The following is a 17,638-nucleotide window of genomic DNA, read 5'->3' as shown; positions in this document are numbered from 1 at the left end:
GTGTCCAGGTATGGAGCCCTGTCACGGGTTGCTTAGATTTACCTATGTTTGTGACAGGGGGAAGCCACCCTGTAGGGCCCCCCAGGGCCTGGAAAGGAGGGGTAAAAGGGAAATGGAATAAAAACAGAGGCAATCTAAGGAGGAAAAACTTATTTTACTAAATATGATATCGGAATACAAGATAAAACAATATAATATAATTGAGGCTAATAAATCGAACGAAACAGAGAGAGAGAGTCCCCGAAAACCGAGAGGCCTACTGTGAACTCTAGGCGACACGGCTGGAACGCTTCCCACTCTTCAAGAAGTCCGAGAGAAGAGAGCACTCCAGCCTGGGAACAAGATTATATAGCGTCCTGGTCCCGTGACTTATCACTGACTGTGTTGTTCTCTAGGATATGTAGTCTTCTTCTGTGGACTGTATATTCAATAAAAGTATCCATGCTTTACATGATGTTATGATGTGGAATACTGATAGCAAAATTACAAAATTACAAAACCATGACAAGCCCTCAGTACAAAAAAGACACTGAGATTTTGGAAAAGGTCTAGAGGAGGGCCATGAAAATGAACAGGGGGCTAGAGCACCTCCCCTATGAGGACAGGCTGAGGGAGTTGGGCTTGTTCAGCCTAGAGAAGAGAAGGTTGCGGGGTGACCTCATTGCAGCCTTTCAATACCTGAAGGGAACTTACTCCCAGGAGGGGAGTAAACTCTTCGAAAGGGCTGACAATAGCAGGACTAGTGGAAATGGTTTTAAGTTAAAAGAGGGAAGATTTAGGTTGGATGTTATGGGTAAGTTCTTCACTAGGAGAGTGGTTAGGCCCTGGAACAGGCTGCCCAGGGAGTTGTGGATGCCCCGTCCTTGGAGGTGTTCAAGGCCAGGTTGGACAGGGTCCTGGGCAACCTGATCTAGTAAATGTGTATGTTTGGTGGCCCTGCCAGGCAGGGGGGTTGGAACTACATGATCCTTGAGGTCCCTTCCAACCCGGGTCATTTTGTGATTCTGTGATTCTATGATATGTGATATTCTTCTGCTAAAAATAAGGATTTTGTGGGACACAAGGTTAAATTATACCCATAATTGAAAATAGGAATGCTTGAAGGTCTGGGGTGATGTTGAAAAGTTGGCAAAGTCACTGTATGTGTATGGAGGAGAAATAACTCTATTTGGATTTCTTTTGTGGATGCTCTGTAAGCATGCCATGTGTGCTTCTGCTGGAAAGACTTCAGCAGGCTCACATCAAAAGCAAACATAAATACTGCTACTGCAATAGAAAAACAAGCTGAAAACAATAGATACATATACACTGTAACAACAGAAATATTTCTGTAATAGTGTTCTACTTAAGATGTCTTGAATAGACAACATTATTTTCCGGTAAATTTAAAAAGGAATCAAAGACAAATATTTCATTTATAACAGCACTGTGGTGTGACATGTTAATGTGAGCATTGCAGACTGATCACATGGCACAGTTACCATCTTATCACTCACAGGTGCAATTCTGCTGTCAGAACTAATACAAGTTACTTACACAGATTCTGACCCCCTACTCCATTCAGAGATTCTGATACTCTTTTTTTCTTTAAGCTAATATGAATTTGCTTGACATAATTCTGACACCACTGTCATTGCACATTAATGTAACTATTCTCTTTGGCTGTATCACAGTCATGGAATGATTTAGAAAATAATAATATTAAGATGTGCTTTTAAGAGTATGCTGTGATATGTATATGATTCTATCATATTAGATCATTTTGAGTTTAAAGATAATGATCAACTCTGTATCATACATATAATAACAAAATTGTACATAATCTTTCAAAATAGCTGTTTTGAATTTTAAAAAATGACTGTTGCTTAAGTGTTCTGCTTTTCTATATGTTAGAAAATCTCCATAAACTATATAACAAAAGTAAACAAACTTGATGATTTATATTCAATCTTCATGTTTTTTCACCTCTGCATTCTTTGAGGATGATGTGACACCGAAATAGGAAACAGTATTACACTTCTGGGGACTATTAATAAAGGCAATGAATAAAAATGCTGGTAAATGGCCATTAAAGTAAATAAATAAATAAATAAATAATAGGACTAAGTAATGAACAAATACTTTCAATATTGCTTAGGCAAAAAAAAAAAAAAAAAAGATACTGAGTACAGTTTATGTTTCTTTGATGCTATACCAGTCAATATTCACATAAGTCTTAGTTAATTGAGTCTTATAGCTTCTTTCTTATGCATACTAACACAAAGACACATTGACAAGCCTTCTCAGCGGTTTCCACTCTTTATATGATTAAAAATGTAGGAGAACAGTCAATATTTTATCCATGATTCTTACTTCTATGTTTTGTTCTGAACATCTAATAAAAAAACGGATAATCTATTTATTTATTTATTTATTTATTTATAAAATTATGAGTATTTATGTTAAATACTAAAGAGATAAGGGAAAAATAATGCAACTTCTTCATTTCCAAAGTGCTGGTAATATTTGAAAATTATCAGTAGTGGTAAAATATGAAGAACATTTTGGAGATTAATGTGTTTTCACTAGAGATTCATTCTTCAGTTCTAATTCAAAATCTAGCAAGTCATATTTAATAAGTTAAATAATGCTCTCCTGTGTACTGTGTTATGTAAGGAAAGTTGCTTATGCAGATATGAAAGTTGCTTAAACAGATTTGAAATTGACTACAATACAGTGAGGATTTCTGGATGGTATCCCAAAATAGTCTTTTGAATATATCTTTCCCCTTTCCCTACTTCTTTCCTCTTATGTGTATTAATGATGTGTTTATGCACTCATGCCCTGGAGAATGCTTTTCCACTTATTGTTTTCCTTTAGATGCTATTTATTTTCATTATGTAGGTGTTTATAAGCTGTGTTTATAAGCTGTGAATTTTATCTGTTCTTACCTTTTTTTTTTTTCTTTTTTTTTTTTCCCTCTCTGCCAGTAGAAAGTTTTTGATATTTCAAATAACTCTTCAGTTTATTGCCCCTACTCTGGATCTCCTTGCTTTTCCATTAAGCGTATTTGTCTGTAATTGACAAGCCATTGCAAGGAGATACATATTCCCTAGCTAGCTGGCCTTTGCAAAGAAAATCCTTGAAGGCAATCAACAAACTCAATTACCACATTTTCTTAGCTTGTAATTCCTAATAAATCAATATCAGGCAAATATTCATATGTTAAAGGTTAAATACTTTAAGCCTTTTGACAGTAATTGAGTGTATTTTCAAGAGAGGTTTAATTTTGATAGAGATTCTTTCCGTTTCATTACCATTTGCCTCTGATAGTGAATATTTTAAGCTACTGACTGACACTTCACATTTGGCACAAGTAAATACACAACAGTCAGATCTAGTTTAAAGGCCTCCAGCTGCAACTTTCTTACAAAATACTTTTTCATAAGTATAGTTACTGTTTACTCAGTGGCTTTCTATTCATGTTAGCGATATTCACACACATGTCATCAAGACTACAGTTTCTGAGATAACATATTTCCCACCAGTCCAAGTCCCAAAAGAAGGATCAGATGCTTTTGATTAAGATGCCTCCGTAGTAAATTTGAGAATAGCTATTGGTGTCATTAATATCTGTCTAAGCATTATGAATCTCCTTTAATTTTAAACTACTAGACAACAATCACAGTCTGTATTTCCAAAGAAATTAGCACATTTAGAAAAATACCTGAATATCTAACATACACAGGTGTCTTTGGAAATAGAGTTGATGAGGGTTAGATGATTAAATATTCCAGATAATTTATATCTATATTTCAAGTAGAAGTGGAATACCCCCTGAAAGTCTTAAGGATTAGGCTTCTTTTATAACACAGACAAAGTTATGCCTGAAGAGAGAAATATGCGACCCAGAACACCTTTTCCTTTTCTACGTGTTTTACATCATGGACTCGAGAAGATTAAGGACCATATTTTAGAGTTTGAAGCATTATGAAACTTCTATTCCATAAGAACTGATCTGGATAGGTTGTGAAGTTGAGGGAAAAGGACCTTATAAGGTTCATGATGAGTAAGTGCAGAGTCTTACACCTGGAGTGGAATAACTATGTGTATCAGTACAGGTCAGGGGCTGACTTCCAGGAAAGGAACCCTGCAGAGGAGGACCTAGGTGTCCTCATGAATAACAGTTGACTATAAGCCAGCAGTGGAAAGAAAATCGATGCATTAAAAAGAGTGTGACCAACAAATCAGGGGAGGTCATTCCTCCTCTCTGCTTTAGCCTGGTGAGGCCACAGCTGGCACACTGTGTCTAGTCCTTGTCTCCTCTGTTCAGGAAAGACAGAAAATTTCTAGAGGATATTCAGTGGAGGGCCACAAAGATTAGAGGCTTTGAGCATCTCCCTTATGAAGAACTCCCTACTCAGTCCATAGAAAAGAAGAGTGAGAGAGGCATCTTATCAATGCTTATAAATGCCTAATGGACAAGAGTCAAAGGGATGGATGGCACCAGGCTCTTTCCAATGGTGCCCAGCTACAGGACTAGGAATCAATGGGCAAAAACTGGGACACAGGAAGTTCCACTTGAACACAAGGAAATCTTCTTCACTGTTAGAATGACAGAGCTCTGGAACAAGCTACCCAGATTTTCTGTGGAGTCTTCTTCACTGGAGATATTCAAAATCAACCTGAATGCATTCCTGTGTAGTCTACTTTAGGGCTGTAGGGAACCTGCTTTAGCACACTGTTGAACTACATGATCTCCAGAATTCCCTTCCGACCCCAGTGATTCTGTGATTCTCTGAAAAACATTTTTTTTCTTACCACCAATACACTTATCAGTGTACCCTGAGAATACTTACAAGTATACAGTTGTTTTGTTTAGTTTTTCTGGTTCTGGACAGACTGAAAGAAGCAGAAGTATGATGTAGCTCAATCACAGTTTAATGCTTGAGAAGATTAAGTAAGTGGGAGGATTACTTTCTTTTCACCTATAAAGTGGGTAGATGAACCCCTCAGTTTTAATTCTTAAGATTCAATAAAGTTAAGAAAGTAATGTTGAAATTCATCAGCCTGAGGTTGCCCGAAACTATCTGAAACCATCCCCCTTCACCCCCCACCTCCCCCCCCCCCCCCCCCCCAAGAAAAAAAAAAGATCTATCTATGCGTATTCATGGAGACTGTATTGTTGCATTTTTATGTTTGTTTGTGGGTTTTTTGTTTTTTGGTTTTTTCTTAGATCTATTATGTTTTGACTTAATGATTATCTCAGAATATATATTCAGTTTCTGTTCAGTATGTGTATGTATGTATGTATATATATATATATATATATATAATATATATAAAATATATATATATATAAAAGTATATATGTGTATACATATTTTCCTCAGTTCCTGACACTATTATTGACAATAAGTTTTTATTTTTGGAACTCCTGTAAACGTTAATCCTTCAAGTAAACCATAACTCATGCTCAGATCTAGAAAAATGGACAGGGAAGAGAGGAGATGTGATTTCTATTGAAAAGCAATTACTGAGCTACCTGGAAGAAAGACTCTTTTCTAATACCTCTGACTGTAAAATGTTGGTATTTTGAATAATGGGATAGGGAGAATGATAGAAGGGAGGAAGTATTTCTTGAGAAAGAATGTCACACAGAGGCCAAAAAGACAGCACTTGAATGAGAGGTCACCTTCAGGATGTGACTACTTACTTGTATTCAGGAGTGGGTTCTTAGTGGTTATTTATTTATTTATTTTTCTTCTTCTTCTTTTCCTGTATATTTATAATCCTTTGAAAAATAATTTGAAGATAGGTGTTTTAAACTACTATCAGGTATTTTGATATAGTAATGTGTGCTTTCATTGGTGCTTTCATCCTCTGTTTTGGTACTCAATTCTGAAAATTTCTGATTATTGCAGGGTTAAACCAAAATCCAAATGATACTAGTATAGTAGAGTTCAGCTTCCTAATATCTGAAGACCTGTCTGTCCTCATAGTTTCAGACTTAAAACAATCTTAAGATTTTAGAAGCAGTTTGAATACTTTCCATAACATTACATGTATATATATTTCTATATATATATCATTACATTTGTGCATATGTATCTGTATGAACAGGGGAGGAAAAGAAAAAAGAGGCAAAAAATAGAAGAATGAAGCTCCCTAGATTTTCAACATATATTCCTCCTGGATGCATGATGATCTTGAAATGTGTGCATTAGCGATTTTAGTATAGATATTACATGTAACTTACCCACTTGTGAATAAGCTGAAAAATTTCAAATCAATCTCGTTAAATGTTCATCTCTATGAAATATTAGAGTTCTAAAGTGGCATGATGAAATTTTGCACACAAAATACTTTTATTGCAACACTTACAGGACATAGATTTAAGAACACTGAAGTTAATGTTGATAGCATGTTATCTGTTTTTTTGAGTCTGACATTAAAAAGAAAAAAAAAAGAGAGAAAGGGAAAATGTAATAGAATATTTTACAAAGGCTTGCAAAGCCTTTGCTTATATGTTTTGCATTCTACATTTTTTTTTATTTGAATTGTTCCTTAAATTACATTAAACTCTGTAGACAAATTCAAGGCTAAGAAGTATTTCCAGAAACACAATTATTTTAGATTTTCATGTGAAACATCAATTAAATGTATAACTATGATAAAGTTTAAAGAAATCTCAAATATAAAATCTATAATAAAATTTGATAGCATTTCTTCTGTGAGTAGGAAACAATGACCTAAAGAAGTGCAGTTATTTTTTTTTCCTTTCTGTTGTTTATCAAATACTTCAGTGTTGATAAATCTTAATTCTGACTGTTCCTATTAACAAGTAGAATAAAAACATAATTCTCGACAATTGCCCCGACTAACAATAATATCTAACATTATTTTTTATTATTTTAGATCTCTATCCTGAGACACAACTACAGGATGTGCCTTGGAGAAGTGTAAGTTTTTTGTTGTTTTTTATTGTTATGATAAATGTTGGATACTCTATCTTCTCTTTCAATTAAATGAATTCATTTTCCCTGAATTTTTAAAATTATAAATCTCCGTCGCTTAGATCCCACAGTGTTTATTGAGGTTTCACCGTGATAGTGGGAGATCTGCCTAACTGACATGATTATTCTGAGTACATCCATTTAAGCATTAACAATTTTTAGTTACTTAATATCAAATATTTAAGCTTCTATATTTCATAGAATCATAGAATGGCCTGGGTTGAAAAGGACTTTAAGGATCATCTAGGTTCAATCCCCATGCTTTGCACAAAGTTGCCATTCAATAAACCGAGCTGCCCAGAGCCACATCCAACCTGGCCATGAATGCATCCAGGGCTGGGGCATTCACAGCCTCTCTGGGCAACCTGTTCCAGTGCGTCACCACTTTCTGAGTGAAAAACTTTCTCCTAATACCTAAATTTCCCTTGCCTTAGTTTTAAACCATTCTCCCTTGTCCTATCACTACCCACCTTCATAAACAGCCGTCACCACTCATTTTTATATGCTACCTTCATATATTGGAAGGCCACAGTGAGATCCCCCTGGAGCCTTCTCTAAGATAAACAAGGCCAGTTCTCTTAACCTTTCTTCATAGGAGAGGTGCTCCAGCCCTCATATCTCTAATTTCTAAAAAACCTCCTAAAATTATACAAATGGGAAAATATCCTAGAAGATTTTTTTTGGGAAGTAACTTTCTTCTCCAGATAATCACAATGGAATATGAGCGTTCCATACAAACAAACAAGAAAACAACACAAGTTTGATAAAATGTACTTACCAGCTTTTTATTGATATATATCTTCCAAATCAAAAGATCATATGGAAAATTTCCAATATTTTTATCTTGCCTGCAGCAAGGGCAGCCCCTTCACTCCTTAGTTTTTTTCTTTTTGTCTGAAATATCACTTTTCTCTAAATTACTTGGGAAGACATTGTTTTGCTTGTTCTGCGTTTTTAATTGTGGAAAATGACATGAAGCTAACAGACAATTTACATAACGCTGTCCAATAGCTTAATTCTTGTTCACATTTTGCATTATTTTTCTAGTCTGAGGAGAAATCCCAATGAAAAACATGTTCAAATGCCAATGACTCAAAGTCATGGAGGAAGTTGTGTACATGTTCATAACTGTGAACTGCTGGGAACAGACTAGAAGCAAAATCATTGGTATGTCAAGTCACAGAATCACAAAATCACAGAACTGTAGGGGTTGGAATAGACCTCTAGAGATCATCGAGTCCAACCTCCCTGCCAAAGCAGGTTCCCTACACCACATCACACAGGTAGGTGTCCAGGCAGGTCTTGAATATCTCCAGAGAAGGAAACTCCACCAACTCCCTGGGCAACCTGTTCCAGTGCTCCATCACCCTCACTGTAAAGAAGTTCTTGTGCACATTCATGCGGAACTTCCTATGCTGAAGTTTCAGCCCATTACCCCTAGTCCTGTCCCAACAAGACAGGAAATAAGACAAAATATGCTCATTCAAGAAAGGTAAAGTTATTACAATTCTTTAGTTGTAAAAGAAAACCTGTGTATGCTTTGAATTTTGCAGTTGTGTTTTAATGTTACTGGTTTAGGACTTGAATTTTAGCTAAAAGACTAAGCCCAGTCCCAAAACAAGTTCTCCAGCCAGAAGAATGAACTGTGCCTTACTGAACAAGAAAGGATACAAAGGGTCAAATGTTGGAGTAATAATAAAAATAGATAATCTGTGCCTGTTTTTTTGTGAGAATCTGTTTTTCTTTTTTTCTTCCCCTCTACCTCCCATGCTCCCCCGCCCCCAAATGTAAAAGCAATTTCCTACAGCCACTGAAATAACTTGAGGTATATTTTCAATTCATTTGAGTTGTCACAGTTCCATTCTGTTCAACAGAATTGTATTAATTTTCACCACCTCACTGCTTGAACATAAATCTTTATTATCTCAATTAATGAGTTTGATATTTTTTTCCCCTTCCTTTGATGTGTTTTGTGAAAATACACTATCCTTCCAGTCACATCTTCTGGACAAAATTTTGTTGGAAATATCCAGATAATTTATCAGGAAGATATCTCTGATAAAGGAGGCCTTATTTGCAATTGCAGTGGCAGGTGTTCTACGGGCAGGAGAGCACACAGAAAACAGCGTTATATTTTTTGTTCCTATTTCTCGACTCTTATCTCTTTCTCCCCTGGTTCCTCATTGGCTGAGTATTTTAGGTTCACAATCTTCCCGACGCTCAACTAAACATATGGATACTGGATAAGTTTTTGCCAGCTAAGCACATATCACTAATTAGTAAACTTCTCGCATTTGCTCATTCAGTACTTGGTTGTTGTTTCTGGACATCTGCTCATCCTTGCCTAGAGATAAGCTTGGAAGGAGGATAGAGGGGAATATCTTGATGCCTGACTGCTGCAGCTCAACCTACCCACAGAGCAAGGCAGCTTTGCATGGAGGCTCTGGCTTCTTTAATGCTTGTTAAGTCTGCTTTTCTTTTGCTGAGCGTCCCTTATCCAAACAGAACAGTCTTACAATATGCTTTCTTGTCCATAATACTATAATACTATAATACTATACCCATACTATTTGGAACATTTAAAAACTACTGCAGTTTTGCAAGGAGGAATTAATCACATGATTCAACTGTATTTCTAAAATATGCAACTTATACGTACTTATATATATTCAGTATTATATATACTTATATATTTGGCATATACTTTTTTTTTTTTTCCACCACATCAGCCGTTTTTAAGGAGAAGTTACGAAATCCAAATACGTGGTACTCTACTTCTTCAGCTCCATCTCCCCTTTTCAATATCTAATAGAGAAACAGCATTCCGTTCCTAGAATTTGGCATAAACCCCACAGTTGTGGAGCTACGCTTCTTTCTGGCTCTTGTGGTTTTGTGGTTTTTGTTGTTGATATTCTACATGAGAACATCATGTAAAACAGTGGGAGTTAAAGATTTAATGTTCTGGTTCTGTGGGTATTTTGCCCTTTTTCTGGGCATTTTGGGTTCTCAGGGCAGGAGAGGAGTGGCATTCCTGGAGGACTTTTGTAGCACTTTTGCTACAGATATCATTATAACCTGGATAGGCTTGAAAAGAGAGCAGACAGGAATTAAATGAGGTTTAATATGACCAAATACAAGGTATCACACTTGAATAGCAGATATCCCATACATATGGACAGACTAGGAGAAGAGCTCATTGAGAGCAGTCGTGTGGAAAAGGACTTGGGTGTTTTGATGTGTGAAAAACTAAACATGAGCAAGCAGATTGTGCTTGCAGCCTGGAAGGCCAACAGTATCCTGAGCTACGTCAAAAGAGGAATAGCTTGCAGGGTAGGGGACTTGGCTGTCCTCTACTTGCCTTCATGCAGCCCCATCTGGAGTGTTGTGTCCAGACCCCTGGGGTTCCCAACATATGAAAGACATGGAGTTGTTGGGGTGATTCCAGAGAAGGGCCATAAAGATGAACTTCCTTTATGAAGGTAGAGGGAGTTGAGTTTGTCCAACCTAGAGAAGAAAAACCTCAAGAGGCAGTCTCAGTGTTGCCTTTCAGTATTGAGAAGAGCTTATATACTGAGAGGAGCTTATAAACAGGAGAGATAACAGCTTTTTCACACTGTCCAAGGGAAGATTTTGTTACACATTAGGTTGAAATTCTTTACTCAGAGGTGAAGAAGTAGTTAAATATTACCCACGAATGTTGTGGATTTACCATGAGTGGAGGCATTCAAAGCTAGGTTGGATGGGGCCTCAAGCAGCCTCATCTAGTGTTTGGCAAATCTGCCCATACTAGGAGTGTAGGAAGTAGTCTTTGACATGGTCCCATAACACATCCTTGTCTCTAAATTGGAGAGATATAGATTATTCTGTAAATAAGGAATTGTTTGGAATTTAACATCTGAAGGGTTATGGTCAAGGGTTTTGTATCCAGGTGGAATCTGGTAATGAGCAGTATTCATCAGACATCCATCCTGGGACTAATAATCATGAACGTCTTTATCGGTGCCATAAATGATGAGATAGAGTGCACACACAGCAAGTTTGTTAATGAAACCAAGCTCAACAGTGTGGCTGATACAGCAAAAGGGAGGGATGCCATCCAGAGGGACCCGAATAAACATGAAAGGTAGGTCCTTGTCAACCTTTTGAGACTCAACAAAACAAAATACAAGGTTTTACACCTGGGTTGAGGTGACGTCAGATATGTATACAGACTGGGAGAAGAGCTCTTTGCAAGCAGACCTGCTGAGAAGGACTTATATCTACAAGTTGATGAGAAACTTAACATGAGCCAACAGTGTGTACTTGCATCCTGGAAGGCCAATGATATCCTGGGTTCTGTCAGGTGGGAGATAGCCAGCAGGGAGAGGGAGGTGATTTTTTTTCCCTTTCTACTGCCCTTATTAGGCCCCAGCTGGAGTACTGTGTCCAAGTCTGGAGCTCCCAATGAGTGAAAGATGTTGAGCTTTTGGAGAGGGTCCAGAGGAGGGCCATGAAGATCATCAGGGGTCTGGAACACTTAACCTATGAAGACAGAATGAAGAAACTGTGTTTGTTCAGTTTGGAAAAGAGAAGGCTGATTGTGGCCTTACAGTATTTAATGAGAGTTTATAAGCACAAAGGAAATAAACTCTTCACAAGAGTAGAAAGGGATAAAACAATGGGAAATGATTTTAAACTAAAGAAGAGAAGATTTAGGTTAGATGTTGGGGAAGATTTTTTTTTTTTTTTTTGCTGAGAGAGTAGTGAGGTGCTAGAATGGGTTGCCTGTAGAGGTTATTGATACCCTGACCCTGGAAGTGTTTAATGCCAGGTTGGATGGGACTGTAGGCAATCTTATATAGCACTTGATCTAGTGGTTGGCAACTCTGCCTGTGGCAAGAGGATCAGAGCCTGATGGTCCTTGAGGTTCCTTCCAACCCAAGCAACGCTGTGATTCTATGATTCTGTAGTCACCTCCCTGTCTTCCTGTCATGGTTTTGCAATTTTGCTATCAGTATTCCACATCATAACATCAGCTCACAGAAGAAGACTACATATCCCAGAGGACGTCATGGTCAGGGATAAGTCACAGGACAAGGACACTATATAATCTCACTCCCAGGCTGGACTTGCTCTCTTAAATCCTCGGAGTCAGGGGGGAGCGTGTGTGAGCCTTCCAGACGTTTCGCCTAGAGCTTACAGTAGGCCTCTTGGTTTTAGGACTCACTCCCTCTCCTATTTCACTTGATTGATTAGCCTTAATTTCAATTATATTGTATTATATTGTGTCATCTTGTATTTCGATATAGTATTTAGTAAATAAGTGTGCCTCCTTAGATTGTTGCCGCTGTTTTCTTTTCCTTTTCTCTTTTTCCCTTTCCTTTTTGGGCCAGTGGCCCTGTGGGCCAGCTGCCCCCTGTCACGGGCACAGGTAGATTTTCGCTTAACCTGTGACACTTCCATATGCCTTATCATAGCTTCCTAGATGGTCTGTTTCATGATCTTTCCCTGCACAGGAGTGAAGCTTGCAGGTCAGTAGTTCCCTGGGTTGTTCTCTCTATTTTTCTTAAAAATGTTTGCAACATCTTTTTTTCCATTCATCAAAGATTTCTCCTCACATCTGTGACTTTTCAAATATTGAGTGTCTTCATGATGACATCAGCCAATTCACTCAGGAATTGAAAAAATGAATACACAAGCTCTGTTGGTGATATTAAAAATATCTTTTACATAGTAAACTATATACATATATGTATAATATATATTTATTTTTATAATTCTTCTTTAGAAAAATGAATTGTAGACAATACTACACAATGTGCTGTTTAGACATTGGGAAGGGTGTGTCTGGGACTGCAGATGTGTATTCACAGTGGCACCTAACCAGTGAGAAAGTCTTACTTTATCAGCCTTCATCCAGTGTGTCCGGAGCAGTGGATATCATTTTCCCTGGATGTTCTAATCCCCAGAACAATATGTGTACCTGTGTCTATACAGTATCAAAATTTGAAAAAGAGCTGCTGCTACAGTTCAGAATGTATAGGACTGTATTTCATGAAGGCTTAAAAAGGTCTGTTAATTTTCACACAACTACTTCATGTCAGCAAAGGTGTGATTAACATAAACACTGTTTTGTGCGGTGTTTGGATTACAACATTATGTCACACAGTAATGTTTATAGAACTGTAGCTCATCAGGTTAAACCTGGCCTACAATTATGGAGTGAAGACACAAGAAAATAAAAGCACTTCCAAGTAAACCTTTAAAAATGTTTAACTTTCAGAAAATATTTACATGAGCAGTTTTAGAATATCGGAAAACTTCCTTTCAAAAATAATGTTTTGTTTTGTTTTGTTTTTCTGAATAAATAAATAAATAAATAAATAAATAAATAAATTGGAGGTGCTCAGATTTAGTTTTTCACTAGTCCTGTGATGTCTTGTCAAATCATAGATGCTTAACATTGATTATGAATGTTTGTGTTGTCTGTCAGAATGATATTGAATTCCATTAAATCTCTATTAACATGCTTAACATGCTTTTGTAATCAACAGACTCTGGCCACGGACTTTTTTTTTTCTTTATTATTTTAGAATTATTTCATGGCTTTTAATGGATTCAATACTCTAAATTTGTAGACATTTAACAGTTTCCAACAAATGGTCTGTCCAAAGGCTTATCTTTCTTGTTATAATGACCAAAAAAAAAAAAAGTTTTTTCTTATAATAGTATTATTATACCCCTCTGTCAATGGTTTATGGGCTGGTTCAGACCAGTTCCATGACTAATGGGGCAGAGACACCCAGGAGTTCGTGCCTATGGAAAGGGGGAAAAAAAGGGAAAAATAAGTGGGCCCCAAAAAGAACAGAGACAACAATCTGAGGAGAAACAAACTAATTTAGTAAATAAGATATCAGAATGCAAGATGACACACTATAATACAATATAATTAGAACTGGAGAAAGTAAATCAAAGATAATGAGGGAGAAGTTCCACACAAATGTGCGCAAGAACTTCTTTACAGTGAGGGTGACGGAGAACTGGAACAGGCTGCCCAGGGAGGTGGTGGAGTCTCCTTCTCTGGAGATATTTAAGACCCGCCTGGACACCTTCCTGTGTGATACGGTGTAGGAAGCCTGCTTTGGCAGGAGGGTTGGACTCAATGATCTCTAGAGGTCCCTTCCAACCCCTACAATTCTGTGATTCTGTGATTCTGTGAGAATGTCCAAAAAAGCTGAAGGCCTTACAGTACCGTGGAGGTGAACTGTGTCGTGGGGACAAGCAGCAGGAAAGAGAGCCAAAAGAGGAAAAAAAGGGAAGAAGAGGAACATCAGGTGACCTTTTCAGGAGTTATATCTCCTTTCTGAAAGCAAAGTCATCTGAAATATGTAGTTCTTCTTTTTTTGGTGTGGTACCTGGAACTGGAGCACTAATTCTTTAATTCCCAGTAGGTTACATGATGTTATGATGCTGAATACCTATAGCCCAAAATCATAAAACCATGACACCATCTGAAAATATTGTATTCAAAAGAACAGAAAATAGTCACTTCAAATTCTACTTTTGTTTTATTATAAATATATGTTAATATTGCTTGAAGTCAGGTAGACATGTGAAGAACACTTTATTAGAAATCACCTTCACCTCCACGTTTCCTTTCTTATGGGCACCCACCAGAAGTGCATTGCTGCAAGAGAGAGTAATAACATATGTAGATCTGAGTAGAGTACAAAGGTGATATTACAATTATTTTAAAATAACATAGATAACAGAAAAATATAAATGAGAATAGATACAAAAGCTACATTAGAAAATGTAGATAATAATTTAAGAATTATTACGAGAAATGCTCTTTTTCAGTAGTCCAGGCTCAGGTGGAATTCTCCATGGATCACAGTTTATTTCACGCTTTTGCAAGAGCAGGTGACCTTAAGAAAAGGCATGCATGACCAAAGAGACACAACAGTTTATATTTCTGACTTGCTGGTGTGATTTTCCCCCCCACCCCCTGTTTTCTTATTGATTGAGTACACTGGGGTTTACAGTCTATTTGACACTTCTCATTCCCTTAGAGAATGTCATGCCTCTGCTTTGTTAACTTCTTTCTGTTTTCCTTTTATATTTGTTTAGTTTTTACTTATTATGGTATGCTGGGGTAGCCTCTCATAGTTGCCCTGTGGCTAGCATTCAAACTAAATACTGCTGTGCACCAGTATATCTGCTGATGTTAGTCAAAAATGTAGATCTCCAATTCTGCAAGCAGGAATTTATCTTGTATCAGAGCTCCATAGCACATCTTTGGAGTCATAACACCATATTTTTATATAAAAAGAACATTTATTTCCCTGTAAAGATGGTAGATCTGTCTGAACACTGCCTGTTTCAGGGAAGCAATAAAAATCATTTCATGCGGTTGAATTTCAGATTACTACTTAATCCTTAAAAATAATGTTAAAACAAATATGAAGGAAATCGTGGAAAGATCAAGAATAAAGGAAGTGAATGAAGAAATGACTGAAATAAATTTATTACATATCATTCAAATGAAATCATTTCAAATGAATCCAAACACCTTTAAAAGTACTCAACTATTTGCACATTTATTTTGACATACATAACTGTGAAGTTTTCTTTACATAAACAGTTGAAACCAAATGAATTAAGACTGTCATGTTTGTACAATCTTCAGAAAATCCTTCTTCACACCTCTGCTTTAACTCCTTTGTTCTTAATTGAGGTCTAGACTGTCACTCCTGAGCAATGAAATAGTTCAAAATTTGGTGGGCTGTTTTGGGCTCTTGAAATATTTTTATTTTTTTCTTTTTCATCTCTGTGTCTTTCTTTCAGAGCATATCAGAAAGTTCTATAGTTTTCTAGATTTTTATAGTTCTAATTATATTGTATTTCTAAATTGTATTATTATTCAGCATATAGCTCAAAGTAATGTGGCCAAAAAAAATCTCAGCCAGAAAACTTTCTACAGCTCTTTTTGCCTGAATCACTTTTTTTTTTTTTCTCATTGAATATTAAAAGTGATTCTAAGAACAAAACAACAGAACTCTACTTCCTTATTTCTAATCTATCTGATAAATGAGTAAAATGTTAAGATTGCTGTCCGAAAAGTGCAGAAGACGCCAGCTGCATTCACCATTTGGTACAATTTCTGGAACATTTTACAATGTATGGCAACTTGGCACAGGATTTTAGTATTACACTACTTTTGTGAGCCCAGCACCCTGAGAAGCCTACAGTTAGCATTACCACAAACTATGAGGTTTTATTGCTATGAAAATCATAACATACTTTTAAATATGATCTGCTGATGTCCAAGTGAAAACCCCAGAAATTCATTCTCAGTTTGGAAGCAACAAATTTACTGAGTTCTTTGTTTCTTCTGATATCTGCGTTCGATAGGTAGCAGAAAAATGCAGCTGTCTTCCAAAACTTAAATTTCAAATACTACTAAATTTATTGTACGTGTTGATTGGTTTCTGCTATATAAAATACATTTATTGATGTGCTTTTCTCATGTTTCTCAAGTAACTCTTTTATTTTTCAACAAACAAAGCAAAACCAGCATATTTGGGCTCAGACTCTGCTTCCTTACTCTCTTTTGAAACTGATGATGTTGTAAGTTTTGCTTCATGAGACTGATCTTAGCTTTTAGAACTACAAGGGCTTTATAGAATTTCTTATTTGATTATTTAATATATTTTTAAACAAGCATTGTTGAGTTCTGTTGACAGTGGTATGCAATTTTGATAGGATCCAAAGGCAAATTTCTGAAAAGGCTTCACAAGCTGAAATTATTGCTCCTAGAATACTGTTTTCATCTATTCAGTATGAAGAAAAAGGTAATGATCGACTGTGTCACAATAGTTTTCTTCTCTTCAGTTTGTAAGCTCAGTAAATGAGAAGTGAAAAAATAGCCTCAGATGCACACAGACAAGTAAGTCTTGTCTTCAGCAAAGATTCGCTTTTGCTTTGTTTTGTTTTTGTTTTGTTTTCTCCTTCATTTTTTTAAATATTTACAACATTTTAGCCAAATATCTTCTGCCATCTAAATGCTAGGACATAAAGTCCAAATGTGAAAATAGTTCTATTGAGTCTCTATGAATGAGGAGGTCAGAAAAATAATTTCAGTATCTGGATTAAAATCTTTCCCAGAGGTACTCAGTATTTCCACTCTAATATAGAAACAAAGTAAAGGGAAAAAATTATAAATTGTCATGAGGCAAAGTAAGTCAATATAGTTTTTGCTGCTGTTCAAGCCATAATGTTTTTTTCACAGTGTATTACTGTAAGATGATCAAAATAATCTAAGTATAAAATTTTTACTTGTCCTAGTGATCATGTTTCTATAAAGCATAACCATAGATTTCTTCCACATAACTATGTAAATAATTGCAGCATTTTTAATCTTATTCATTTTGACGTCCGAGCACTTTCACTGAATGTTATTATTTTTTTTCCTTTGGTATTCTTTAAAAATAAAAAGAAGGCTTCTAGAATATGATACTTGAAACAATAACATAAAATTAATTTTACGTAGTTATCTATCAACAGATACTGGGTAGACACGTAGAAAGAGTCATTTTGCCTCTGCTAAAGAGATAAGCATTTTGCATTATACAATTTAAACAACACTGCTGTGTTGTACTGCA

The 17,638-nt window shown here is 36.3% G+C and overlaps 1 protein-coding gene across 42 annotated transcripts in view; it reads left to right on the top strand.

The window, feature by feature from the left end:
* The window catches only part of PTPRD (protein tyrosine phosphatase receptor type D), a 1,051,440-nt gene that overhangs the window by 357,990 nt on the left and 675,812 nt on the right, over positions 1 to 17,638 (top strand). For all 42 annotated transcript variants that reach the window (XM_032441550.1, XM_015848960.2, XM_015848962.2 and 39 more), the window contains exon 5: positions 6,898 to 6,941. The gene's annotated coding sequence lies outside the window, so the exon portion shown is untranslated. The remainder of the gene's footprint in view (positions 1 to 6,897; positions 6,942 to 17,638) is intronic.

Source organism: Coturnix japonica, chromosome Z (assembly GCF_001577835.2).
Source record: "Coturnix japonica isolate 7356 chromosome Z, Coturnix japonica 2.1, whole genome shotgun sequence".
Lineage (NCBI taxonomy): Eukaryota > Metazoa > Chordata > Aves > Galliformes > Phasianidae > Coturnix > Coturnix japonica.
Note: the sequence above shows the minus strand (reverse complement) of the source record. Positions and strands in the feature narration are given on the sequence as shown.